Raw genomic sequence first — 14,302 nt, 5'->3', positions numbered from 1 at the left:
CAATTTCTGCTTAAAATGTTATTTCCCAAGAGAAAAGGTGCAAATTTTCCGACATTATCCCTGGTCTGTTCTACCCACTCCACTTCCACTTAAAACACCAAAACCAATAACAAGAAACCGCAGCAGCATTGTACTGAAAGACCACATCAGCAAGCTAGTGTTTTGTTCCTTCTGTCCTCCAAGTTTTCTTCTGCATACTATCTTTCTTTAGTATATTTAAACTGAGAGATTAAGGATGAAATTTTGGCCCATGGAAGTCATTGACAAACTCCTATTTATTATCATGGGGCTATGATTTCACACAGATGATATGAGTATTTTATTAGTCTTCACATATTGGAATAACTGTTAGTACAGAGGGCCTTTCCTTTCTCTTCTACTATCTTCTGTGTTTATTCAATTGAATTGATATTTTTAAACATTTCATTTATGGGTTGTGACATTGAAGGCTCTTTGTTAAGAGGTTTTAGTGATTGGTTTTCACAGTAATACTGCCACATACAAAAATTAGTGTCATTATGTGCCTAATATATATATATATATATATATATATATATATATATATATATATATATATATATATGTGGTTTCTCTGAATGTGCATGAAAATTGGGTTTTTTATGAACAGCAGCCACTCAGTTGCACAGCTGGTCGTTTATATTTGCAAATACCTAGTTTGGACACATAACATTATTGCAGTTGTGCCAGACTTTTTCAACTCTCGTTAGTATCTCTGGACAGATGAATATTTCATTGTGAGAAGACACATGCGTCAGAGCACATTTTTAAGGAAAAAAATATTGCACGTTCAAAGTATCTAAATGTTACATATTAGCATATAAATGTGCTAATAGTGTTCTAGTAATTAATATACAGAGTACATTACAGCATAATTTTTGTATTGTGAAGTGTTTAAAACAATAAATGTTTCCAGATGTGTTGGCAACATGAGGTTGAGTATACGTGTCTAAAATAGCTTAAATAAAAATGTTGAGAGCGCCTCCCAGCACGTATTTTAAAACTGTAGAATTGTGTATGGGTTAGGAGCTCTAGATATGAGACCATATCTTAGGCTACATCTAGACTGCATCCCTCTCTTGATAGAGGGATGAAAATCAAGCACGTTGAAATTGCTAATGAAGCAGGGATTTAAATATCCCGTGCTTCATTAGCATAAACATGGCTGCCGCTTTTTTTCGAAACTGAGCTTTTTCGAACCCTCCCCCCCCAGCAGTCTAGATGCGGATCTGTTGAAAATAAACCCTTTTTCAACAGATCCTCTATTCCTCAAAAAATGAGGTTTACTGGATCTGTCAAAAAAGGGCTTATTTTCAACAGATCTGCATCTAAACTGCCGTTTTTTCGAAAAAGCTCCTTTTTGGAAAAAAAAAAAGCAGCAGCCATGTTTATGCCAATGAAGTGCAGGATATTTAAATCCCTGCTTCATTAGCATTTTTGACATGTCTAATCTACATCTCTTTGTTGACAGAGAAGTATAGTCTAGTCACAGCCATAGTCTTGTAAGGAGTTTTTTCCCAAGAAACTAAATGAAGCTTTGTTTTCTTTATATAAAAATTCTAATGGCTCAAATTCATTAAAATGAATTACACATGTAAATTGTTAAATTATGTGCTGAATTAATATTTCCATCAACTGGAATGTGAAGAAACAAACCCCATTTTGTGTGAATTTTAAAATATTGCATACAGAATCTTTTCAAATCTAATTTGTTGCTTTGTAGGGTTGAGGTGATATAGCTTATCTATTTAAATGATTTGGAATGGGATATATAAATATTTATATCTATATAAATATAGCACACTGTTACCTTGCCTTCTGCAGAGAGCCTGGGCGATTGACAGTTATAGAAAATACATTTATTGAAATATGATCTAAAAATCTTGTTCCCAAACTCACTGTTTTTGTGAAGCCTTGAAATAACTACCCTCTCAGTGTTGGAATGGAAAGTTTAGGAAAAATACAGATTATATGATGCTGACATGTAAGTGAAGAAAAGGGCATTTCTAACTTCCATTGTGTGTCAAGGGTGTGACCTTTTGAATCTGGATTGAAACAAATTGGCAATGACAGCTTCTGATTTCCACTGATCTCACTTGAAAAACATTACTGCAAATTGTATCTCAGTAGAAGTGCTTTTCATGATGCATTATTCATGAAAAATCACTTCATCACGTACAGCACCTGCTGAGATTTTGTATTGCATATTAATGTTTGTGCAACAAGTACTGCAATTAAGCCTTCAGTAAGAAAATTCACTTTGTTTAGATAATGAGTTTATAATGTAGTTGCATTCTTGGAGCTTTAAACATTATTAATTAATGCTTAAAAAGGTCACATCCCAGGATCTTATAGATCTGTGATCCATTTGCTAAAGGTTTAAATAATAGTCTAATAATAGTAACTTTTTCCTTTATTTTGATTAGTTCTTTAACTTACATCCTGTCATGGTATTGATTATTCAACACATACTTACTAATTTAGAAAATTGTACTCTGAAGTTTTTAAAGGAGAGTGACTTTGACTGGTGTTGATACTACTCTGTATCCAGCGTACAAATGCATCCTCTGCTGTCCAAAGTGCCTATTCTGTCCTGACATTTAATTAATGTAAGTGCAGTATGAATAAAAAGGATCTCTAATATCATCCATGTGAAATAATGAATGTTATGTGTATAAACAGTCCTGAATACTTGTTTGCAGTATTCTCTTCGCTCTAGTCAATTTCGAATGTGTCTTTGATCCAGAGGTTGGTAACTCCATTATTTCTGAGATATACTTTTTAATAAGTGAGAACTGTTTAGCATCAAAGTGTGATTTATCGGTCTCTCTTTGTGTTTTTTTCCCCACTCTTGTCATCTTTCTTTCTACCATGCAATCCCCGTAGCTGAACTCTGCTTCACCCTGGTTTGGTTTTCTTTCTGTCTTTCTTTCTTCCCTAGTCCTAGACCAAGACCCCACTGTTATGCCTCAATTCTCTTTTCATATCCCACCTGAAAACTTCATCCAAAATAGTTATACTTATTAGTCATCTCCAGAGAGAAATGTTAACCAATTAGATGACTAAAGTTCTTTCCTCCTCCTTCTCCTCCTCTAAAGATAGAAATATACCGGTAAAGTTTGGGCATTAATTTGCAAAACTTCACTGTTGAATCACAGTTTCTCATAATATCTTAGTTTATCCCTATGCTTCATTCATACATTGTTTCTTTAGATTGTAAGATGTTTGGGAGATACTTGCAAGCACTTTTTGTATGTTGCTGGTAAACTGTAATGAACTTTCTCTATGTACAGTATTAGTAAAGAATGCTAGTAATGCTTTCTTTAAGCATAACATCAATAATATGGAAAATACAAATGTACACTTGCATCTCAATTGTAGAAGGCAAAGCATAGTTCATGTATATAATTACAATCTCTGTGCTTAGTTTAAAGATAAGTAGAGAATGGCAAATTAAATTCAAAGTATTTTAATATAAAAATTAATAACAAAGTAGAATTATTATTTACTTATCAGAGACCAAATAGTATTAATTAATCGGCATTTATCAGCATTCGAAGTAATGTGTGAAATAAAGAAAACCCATTAAAGTGTATGGTCTTCAGCTGTGCTGTGAAAGAAGCCCTTGTGTTCATCAGGTCTAAGAAGTCTTTACCAAGTAGAATAGTGATAGAAATGTAGCCGTGTTAGTCTGGGGTAGCTGAAGCAAAATGCAGGACAATGTAGCACTTTAAAGACTAACAAGATGGTTTATTAGATGATGAGCTTTCGTGGGCCAGACCCACTTCCTCAGATCAAATAGTGGAAGAAAATATATTACCATATATTACCAAAGTAGAAGCTACTTGGCAATGATTGTAGTGTTAGATGTAGTTCATTTCTTTTTCCTTTCTGCTGGTGTAATATTATAGTGGATGGTCTCATCCACAGAAAAGAGAGACAAGTATCTGAACTGACACTGACTGATGTCACTTCAGAGGCCTCTTGAAAATTCTTCTGTGACACTAATCAAAGCAGGCTTGAGGTAGCTAACCTTTTCCTGCTGCTATAGTAATCAGAAGTGAATTCATTGGGTGTATGATGCATTTATATCACAATATAGAACTTTGGTTGTTCTTTGTGGTTCTTAGTCTTTTAAATGTTAGGGTTATAGTCTTTAATGCTCTTGTGTAAAAAGGAGCTGCAAATTCTAGTATTTACAGAATTTTCAAATCCTGGAACAAATGAGATTTAGGCTAATTCCATGTTTCCCCACAGTTCAGACTAGTGGCTACGTCTACACTGGCATGATTTTGCGAAAATGCTTTTAGCGGAAAAGTTTTCCGTTAAAAGCATTTTCGGAAAAGCGCGTCTAGATTGGCAGGATGCTTTTCCGCGAAAGCACTTTTTGCAGAAAAGCGACCATGGCTAATCTAGACGTAGTTTTCCGCAAAAAAGCCCCGATCACCTTTTTCGCGATCGGGGCTTTTTTGCAGAAAACAGTACTATGCTGTCTACACTGGCCCTTTTGTGCAAAAGTCTTTCAGAAAAAGACTTTTGCCCAAACGGGAGCAGCATAGTTTTTCCGGAAAAGCACTGGTGATTTTACATGAGATCATCAGTGCTTTTCCGGAAATTCAAGCGGCCAGTGTAGACAGCTGGCAAGTTTTTCCGGAAAAGCAGATGATTTTCCGGAAAAAGTGGCCAGTCTAGACACAGCCATTATGTGAGGCAAAGAGGTGTAAATGTGCACAAAAATGCTGTGCTGTAACTCCACCATTGGGATATTGCAGGCTCATACACTACATTAATCCTAGTTTGCATTAATGTAGTCCTGTTAACAGAAAGTGGGAGCCTTCTAGTTTGCGCCATCAGAGTCTACGTGGAGGAGTCAGACCACAACACTTTGGAGTATATAGCTAGCTTGAACTACAGGGCAGTATAGACAAGCCCTTAGGAATATAATGGTTATCCCTCAGTGTGCCAACATTTATATTTACAGTATACATACTAAACACATCAATATATAATATAGCAGCAAGTTTACACACAGTGAAGCTTCATTTTTTACCTATTCTGGTCTCTGTGCTGAAAATAGACCATGATCTCTGATGTTATTTTTTTAGGGCTAGTATCTTTTTACATTCCTGTGAAGCATTATGTTTCTTCTCATATAGAAGGAGAGCATAGACTTTCCTCACTCCTACTCCTGTTCTTCCCCTCTTTCCCCTGCTTTGGTGGTCTATTCATTAAGACTTCAAAGTTGATCTGTTTGGTGGAGAACTTTAATGGTGGAGTAATGTTCATAGAATCATAGAACTGGAAGAGACCTCAGAAGGTCATCAAGTCCAGCCCCCTGCTCTAGGCAGGACCAATTCCAACTAAATCAACTCCACTACTTCCCTAGGTAACCCATTCCACTGCTTCACCACCCTCCTAGTGAAATAGTTTTTCCTAATATCCAACCTGGACCTCTCCCCCCACAACTTGAGACCATTGCTCCTTGTTCTGCCATCTGTCACTACTGAGAACAGTCTCTCTCCATCCTCTTTGGAACCTCCCTTCAGGAAGTTGAAGGCTGCTATCAAATCCCCCCTCACTCTTCGCTTCTGCAGACTAAACAGACCCAAGTCCCTCAGCCTCTTCTCATAAGTCATATGCTCCAGCCCCCTAATCATTTTGGTTGCCCTCCGCTGGACCCTCTCCAATGCGTCCACATCCTTTTTGTAGTGGGGGGCCCAGAACTGGACACAATACTCCAGATGCGGCCTCACCAAAGCCGAATAAAGGGGAATGATGACATCTCTGGATCTGCTGGCAATGCTCCTCTTAATGCAACCTAATATGCCATTAGCCTTCTTGGCTACAAGGGCACACTGTTGACTCATATCTAGCTTCTCATCCACTGTAACCCTAAGGTCCTTTTCTGCAGAACTACTACTTAACCAGTTGGTCCCCAGCTTGTAACTATGCTTGGGATTCTTCCGTCCCAAGTGCAGGACTCTACACTTGTCCTTGTTGAACCTCATCAGATTTCTTGTGGCCCAATCCTCCAATTTGTCTAAGTCATTCTGTACCCTATCTCTGCCCTTAAGCGTATCTACCTCTCCCCCCAGCTTAGTGTCATCCGCAAACTTGCTGAGGGTGCAATCCATCCCCTCATCCAGATCATTAATAAAGATATTGAACAAAACCGGTCCTAGAACCGAACCTTGGGGCACTCCACTAGAAACCAACTGCCATCCTGACATTGAGCCATTGATCACTACCTGCTGGGCCCGGCCTTCTATCCATCTTACCGTCCATTTATCCAATCCACAATCCCTTAACTTGCTGGCAAGAATATTGTGGGAGACCGTATCAAAAGCCTTGCTAAAGTCAAGGTATATAACATCCACTGACTTCCCCATGTCCACCAAGCCAGTTACCTCTTCAAAGAAGCTAATCAGATTGGTCAGGCATGACTTGCCCTTTGTGAATCCATGCTGACTATTCCTAATCACTTTCCTCTCATCCAAGTGCCTCAATATGGATTCCTTAAGGATCCCTTCCATGATTTTTCCAGGAACAGAGGTAAGACTGACCGGCCTATAGTTCCCTGAATCATCCTTCTTCCCTTTTTTGAAGATGGGCGCTACATTTGCCTTTTTCCAGTCATCCAGGATTTCTCCCGATCTCCACGACTTTTCAAAGATAATAGCCAAAGGCTCCACAATGACATTTGCCAACTCCCTCAGTACCCTTGGATGCACTAAGTCCGGACCCATGGATTTATGTACGTTTAGCTTTTCTAAATAGTTCCTAACCTGTTCTTTACCCACCACGGGCTGTCCATCTTCATCCCATCTTGCGTCACTTGGCGCAGAAGTCCAGGAGCCGACTTTGTCCGTGAGGCAAAGAAAGCATTGAGTACTTCAGCTTTCCCCACATCATCTGTCACTAGGTTACCTCCTTCATCCATTAGGGGCCGCACGCCCTCTCTGATCACCTTCTTCTTGTTAACATGCCTGTAGAAACCTTTCTTGTTATCCTTCACATCCTTAGCCAGTCGCAATTCCATTTGCGCTTTCGCCTTCCTGATAACCCCCCGGCATTCTCGAGCTATACCTTTAAACTCCTCCCTGGTCATTTGTCCAAGTTTCCACTCTTTGTAAGCTTCCTTTTTGTGCTTAAGTTCACCAAGGATTTCCCCTGAAAGCCAGTCCGGTCTCCTACCATGTTTGCCTCTCTTGCTACGCGTCGAGATGGTTTCTTTCTGTGCTTTCAATAAGGCTTCTTTAAAATACTGCCAACTGTCCTGGACTCCTTTCCCCTTCATGTTAACATCCCAGGGGATTCTACCCATCAGATCTCGGAGGGAGTCAAAATCTGCTTTTTTGAAGTTCAAGGTGTATATTTTACTACTCTCTTTTCTTCCTTTCGTCAGGATCCTGAAATCTACCATCTCATGATCACTGCTTCCCAGGTTGTCACCCACCTCCACTTCCCCTATTAGTTCCTCCCTGTTTGTGAGCAGAAGGTTAAGCTGCGCACTGCCCCTGGTCGGATCCTTCAGCACCTGTGTCAAGAAGTTATCCCCAACATTCTCCAAAAACTTCCTGGATTGCCTGTATACTGCCGTATAGGTTTCCCAGCAGATGTCAGGGTGATTAAAGTCCCCCACGAGAACCAGGGCCTGTGATCTGGAAGCTTCGCTCAGTTGTCCGAAGAAAGCCTCATCTACCTCATCCACCTGATTCGGTGGCCTGTAGCAAAATGTTGTTTAAGAAGATCTAACATATTTATTATGCTACTGATGATTTGTTAAATAGTTATGTGTTTCATAGAAAATTGTAAAGTTCAATGACATATTCCTGAGGACATGAAGCGAATACAAATCCAATTGTTATTATCCCAATGTTTCAGAAGAGTTTTTCCCATTTTGTTAGATTTTTCAGCATAAAATTTGCTTCTTAATGTACTCATTTTAAAATCTTATCTGTAAATAAAACCCTCAACTTGCATAAATATCCAACTTCAATGAAACAATGATCCCTTTACAGCTGTTGGGGATCTAGCCCAATATGTGTAAAACAGAATGGCACAGAACATCCGCTGTTGCTAAGGAATGGTCGCTGTAAGCTATCTTTTTTTTGTGCACCTGATCTTGTGCTGATGATGCAGTTAAGGATAAGCTGAAGTAGTTCTAGCTATTTACTGCTGCCAACAGACTTATGGAGCAAATATGCAACAGTTGCTCAGTGGGATATTGGAAGACCTGCTTTTGCCGCCTCCTCCCTGGTCAGGGATCAGTAGGACTGCATGCTGCCATCACAAATCCCTATGCTGGAGTGATCCTCATGTCTACAGTGCAGTTAAAAACTTGTGTCTGGCCTGTGCCAGCTGAGTTGAGCTTGTGGGGCTGTTTAATTGATGTGTTCAGGATGGAACCTGAGCTCTAGGTCCCTACAAGTGGAAGGGTCACAGCCTCAAGCTGCACCCTGAGCCCAGATGTTTATAATTAAACTTGCCCTTAGCTTGAGATCCACAAGCCTAAGTCAGCCAAATCAGCTACCCCAGCTTTAGAGCAGTTTTATGCCAATGATGATGCGCAAAGCAGCCACACTACTGAATCTAGCCCCATGTGTAGTATTAGGTATGGTGTATTAACAATTCTATCACTAAACACTTGAGTTTGGTACTGATTTTTCAGTTAATTAACCCTGCCCAAGATCTTTCATTTTGCTGCATTATGTAGCTCTAGTGCAGGGTTGGGCAATAATTTTAGAAGGATTGTCACTTCACAAATTTTTGTAGTGCCCCCAGGCCTCCCCAAAAGGGGCAGAGCTCAGGTGGAAGGGGTAGGGCCAGGACACATCGGGGTCCCCACCCACAGACTCTGATCGGCCTGGGGGCAGGGAGAGCATGTGAAGTCTTTGCACCCCACCCCCCAGTGACTAGAGAGAATCACCAGCTGTTTTGAATAGCTGGTGGTTCACTCTAAGTGCCACATGCCCCTTGTAGGGTTGGAGTAGACTTCGCAAGCTCCACAATCCTCAAGTTGGCTTGGGGCTATGGAAGCAGCATGGTGGCTGTGGGCCAGTGATTGCTGAAAGCAGGTGGACTTGATGCTTAATGTAAGTCCATGGTGTCACAGACTACAAAGGGCCTTTGTTTCTATTCTAGGCTTGGGGCTATTACTGAGTTCCATCTGAGACAAGTGATTAACTGGTGAAGCACCATCAAAAAGCTCAGTTGTCCATCTGGGAACTGAACACCATCACTAGAGCACCAACACAGGATCCAAGTGTGGAGCTTCCTCAGAAAACTAGTTAATTTCCATTGGGCCTGCTGCAACTTTCCATTCAGTCAGGGCTAACCATTAGTGTTCATGACAAATGGCTTTGATGGAAAATGCCAAGAAATCTGTAGCAAAACGGTAAAAAAATTGCACTGAACTGGAATCCAAACAATATTTTTTTGATTGTGAATCTAGTCGCATGACTGTCTCTTACAGGGTTTTTTTCTTTGTGGCAGGAATCTAAAGGTAAGCTAATTTTCTGTTAGCGATCACTGTTGTCTGTCTCTGAAATGAAAGAGCAATATCTATTGTAAATTAAAATACTGAATCATATGTGATTAAGGGACATCAAATGAGTAATTACAACCAAGAAAAACAGATATGAATACAATTTTTATTAAGGAGATGCAATATAATTTATAAGCAGATGTTCATATTTTAAGATAAAACATACAAAGTTTTGAATGAAAGTGTGTATCATGGATTATTTGTAAATATCTCTTCTAAATTTGGAAAGCATGTATTTGTATATCTGGTGGAGGTGGTGTATAATTGCATATATCCTTTCTCATCTACATTGGTATATGTTCATAGAAGTGTGTCGTTTTCTTCAGAATGAGTTCTCAATTTTTAAAATATTTTTTTGTTAGTAAAGGAAATCATGCTGTTCAATAAATTGAATGTCCAGCTGGCTAAAGCTTTAAACAGGAAAAGGACACAAGAAAATTCTGTGGTAGGTATAAGATAAACATGCTCTTGTTTATTCTTTGTTGATATTCTGATTGTTTAGAAGTTTGAATTTTTTTTATACTAGCTTTGGGCTGTTCTGTAGAAAAACCAAACAATCATCCCAGTCTGTATGGCGGCTTTGATCTTTGTTTTCATATTTGTTGTAAGAGGCTAAAAGTCTGGCAATTTGTTGCATTTCATGCTTTGTCAGATCATGTCCCCTCAACACATGTTATCCACAGATGGTTTGGAGGGGAGAAAAAGAAAAGGCAAAGTGCCTTGAATTTGACATCTTCAATAAATTCCTATGAGATTGTTTTATAAATGTCAGCATATTTGTGGTTGTTCATGCAGGTGCTTACACAGGACTTTGTGGCCTTTCACCTAGCATAATTAACTCCCTTTTATTTCATAATGTTTACCATTTCTTTCCTTAACCTTTTTGTTTTTACAGAGTGCTCTTGAAGGAAAACTCAGCAAGTTGCTCAAACACCTGCTTGCCATGAGGCAAACACTGAGCTTCATACTTGCCCCAGGACAGAAGTCCTGTGAGAGAGCTCATCAAATACTACCCAACTGTTGTTTATGCTAGATTGCTAAACCATGTGATGAGATGTCATCAATCTCTGGAGGAATGCTGCAGTGACTTGCTTGTTTTGACACTTATTGTACCATCTGCACCTTAGTTAAGTCAAAAGTCAAGACTTCATATTTTTAAATTAACTCATAGAAACATTGTATTTTAGAAGGTATCTGCATAATTTTTCATGGTTTGGGGTTACGTTTATTACTTTCAGGTGTGTATATCTGCATGAATCCAAGGGGTGCAGAGTTGTGTTTCTGTGCATTTCAGATAATTAAGTTGACAAAAGATTGATTGTAATTTAAGTTCTTTATCAAAATAAAATATTGTGCAATTATTTTCTAATATATGTTAAGCTACACAAAGATAATTTGGCTGACAAACAAGACAGGCTGAATGTGTTTAGTGGAGGAATGTAGAAAAAAGAGATCTTTCTTGAAACATTCCTGATCCATGAGATTAATAATGGAATATGCAGTTTATTATCTCCTAGGTCACTGATGTAAAACCAGGCACACTCAGAAATACATAATTTGGTCATATCAGGCTAATTCCTGGTAGATAGATGTCTTTGCCATAAATGTGGATGTTTGACATACTTTTGGAGAATTTTTGTATGAAACGCAAGGTTTGAATATGCTGTGGGTGTTGATATATCTTTAAACCTGGAAAAAAATGTTTTAGGGATATTAGCAGACCATTTTGAGAAATTCTGCACTATGGTTGCTCCTGATATATTTAATTGGTAGGTAAATATCAATTTCCCAGGCTGCCAATTTGGCATTTTTCATGTGCATGGAAAGTGAACTATAGGTCCAGGAACCATCTCAAAATCTATTCGTGTTGGGCTGTACACATGTGCTACTGAACATTAGGACTGGCCACAAACTATCAAACACATTTTAAAAAAACATTGTCTTTATCTAGGGAAGGTGCTAAGTGGTAAAAATTAACAAATTTTAAAATGTATGCTAATTAAAATGTTTTTTAAACCCACTTCATTTTCCTGATGTAATCAGGACCTGTGTGAGATTATAAAAGGAATCGTTGGTTCTATCACCTTAGTTACTTTCTTACTATAGTATCAATCATTTTATTAGCTCTTTTAATATGACAATTTAGTCCTTCTGTCTTTAAAAATATAGCTGAGAAAGGAATATACATAATGGAGTGACATAAACATGAGGTTGGGATTATAGTATTAATAATTTGGTGAAAGCAGAAATTATTAAAACACGGTATAATTGGAAAGGCAGAAGTCTTTTCCCCACAGAAATGGAAGCTTTATAGCACTACAGAGCCACCAATATATAAATCAGATTCTGAAGCTGTGATATTTTGATACCTTGAAAAACTATTACTAGTACACAACTGAATTTTGTCCCTCCTGTGTCTTTGGGCAGCAGTAGCTTTGGTGGGGAGTTGGAAAATACTTTTCCCTGGGGGCATGTTGTTTTTATTTTAAAAATTGTAGCTTTTTTACTCTCCTGAAGGGCTTGATGTTTGAACAAATCTTGAGAGAGATGAATTAAAGATAAATTGATGTGGTCATAGGTATTTGACAAATTGCAAAATCATGTTACAAATTTATCATTTGCCTTTCCAATTGTCATCGCATAGATACCACCTCCACACATAGGATATATGTTTATATAAGTATATAATTTAGTTATAGAGTAATTATCTTCTTAAGATAATTAGCTCCATGTCATTACTATCATGGCTATGCAGCACCAAACTATCTTTATTTCACATTGCCCCATTCAAAGCTAATCTGGACTCCTGTGTGCAACTGTCTCTAAAAGGACTCTGACTGACCCAAATACCAGATGCTTTTAGTACATAAAGAAATGTGTATGCCTCTCTTTCTACTGCATAGAGGCTGATACTCCGTTTGCATTGGCTTTGCACCCTCAGGCTCTTTCAAAGGCAGCAGTATATTTCAACCAAGAATAAATAACATGTTTGTTGTTCTGAAGTCTAAAAGGAACATTAAAATCTTGAAATGTACATGAATTATAACATACCCACATTCTTGAGGTTGCAGCCTCGGGTGTGAGATTCAAGCTTTGGGAAATGACTAGCAAGTGAAAATAGGGTTGTCAGATGTCCAGTTTTGAACTGGACAGTCCAGTATTTGAGCTTTCTGTTCGGAAACAAATTGAGAAAATATAAATGAGAAAAATAACTGTCTGGTATTTTCTAAATAAGATGTAATATAGATTGTGATGTAATGTCAAGTGTATCTGGTATTTTTGTTGAAACCATCTGGCAACCCTAAGTGAAAATAATTTAAATCCAAAAGGGAGAACTAAGCATCTGACTGGAAAGAGTGAGTTTCTTCTCCCCCGCTACCCTCATTGGAGAAGAGATTCACTTGCAGCGCCACAGCTACTGTGGCAGCAACAGTGGCTGGCGCGCCAGGCCCTTTGAATTGCCAACAGAACCCCGCCTGGTATGCTCCAGGCAGCTCAGAAGGGCCTCTGGGGAGGAGGCTGCAGCACGATGTGCTCTAAGCAGTATTGATGACTGGCTGCCCTGTTTCACCCCTTCCTCCTGAGGCCTTGACTTTTCCAGGAGCATAGAGCTTGGCTGTTGGCCCCTCTGCATATGGTTTTCCACACTAGAGGGTTGTCTTAGAGCATCTTATTTTAATTAGTCTTTTGTGAATTTAAATTGATTTTATGTAAATGTTGTAATTTTGCATAATTCATATTATCTGTTTCAGTTTTGGTTAAACAATGCACCCTAGCAGTACAACATTGAAGGATTAGGGTCATGAAATATTGCATGAATTTGAATTTACCTCCCAGAACATTGCTAGTCTTGCAACTGGCCAGATCTACAATACAGACTTTTGTCAACATAACTATATCAATCATGTGTATGTACCTGACATAGCTGTACTAGGAAAAGCCCCTAGTGTAGGCACAGCTATACCAGCAAAACATCACTTACTTTGTAAAAACTTGTATCATTTGACAGTGCTGGAATAAAATTACAGTTTTACTAGCATAAACTGCTTCCATGCCAGGAGAAGTAGGGATATATGTACATAGGCAAGTATATATATTAGCAAAACACACCATTGTAGACCTGGTCTTTATCATGAAGTGTTTCTTGACATAACATTTTATACCACTCTGAGAGGCCTACATTCAATTATTTGACTGAAGTTAGTTGTTTAAGTTCAATGAGTCTTTTCATGGGTAAGTGCTACCTTTTCCATCTATGAATTCATTATTGCCAAAAACTTCTTCCTCAAGAGTAAATTAACTGGAAGCCTTGACAGCAGATGCATGCTTCAGAATCTTCCAGAAGGACAAAGAGATCCTCCATCCATGATCTAAATCTCCTCCCTGCCTCCTGACTTCCACCTGAACCAAAGTAGTATATTTAGTGAATATCTGTTTGTATAGCTCCAAGTTGTAGCTCTGCAAATTTCAACGGTGGGGGCCTGTTTAAGGCAAGTCAAAGAGGCTACCTTAGTCCTAGTATTATTCTTTCCCAGACTTTGTATTCATCGTAGACCTTCAAAACTTCAGTATTCTTTCCTAGACCTTTCGTGCATTCCAGAGAATCAAAACACTCAATATACTGGATGCCAAAAGAGTGCTAGCATCTTGTATAAATAGGACAGTCTTTAGAAAATCCCCTAATCTCCTCATATCCTTCAAAGAGTCTAGAAAGGGTTGGGCTATTTCTTCTCCGTG

Source organism: Pelodiscus sinensis, chromosome 6, assembly GCF_049634645.1.
Source record: "Pelodiscus sinensis isolate JC-2024 chromosome 6, ASM4963464v1, whole genome shotgun sequence".
In the NCBI taxonomy this organism is placed as follows: Eukaryota; Metazoa; Chordata; order Testudines; family Trionychidae; genus Pelodiscus; species Pelodiscus sinensis.
Note: the sequence above shows the minus strand (reverse complement) of the source record.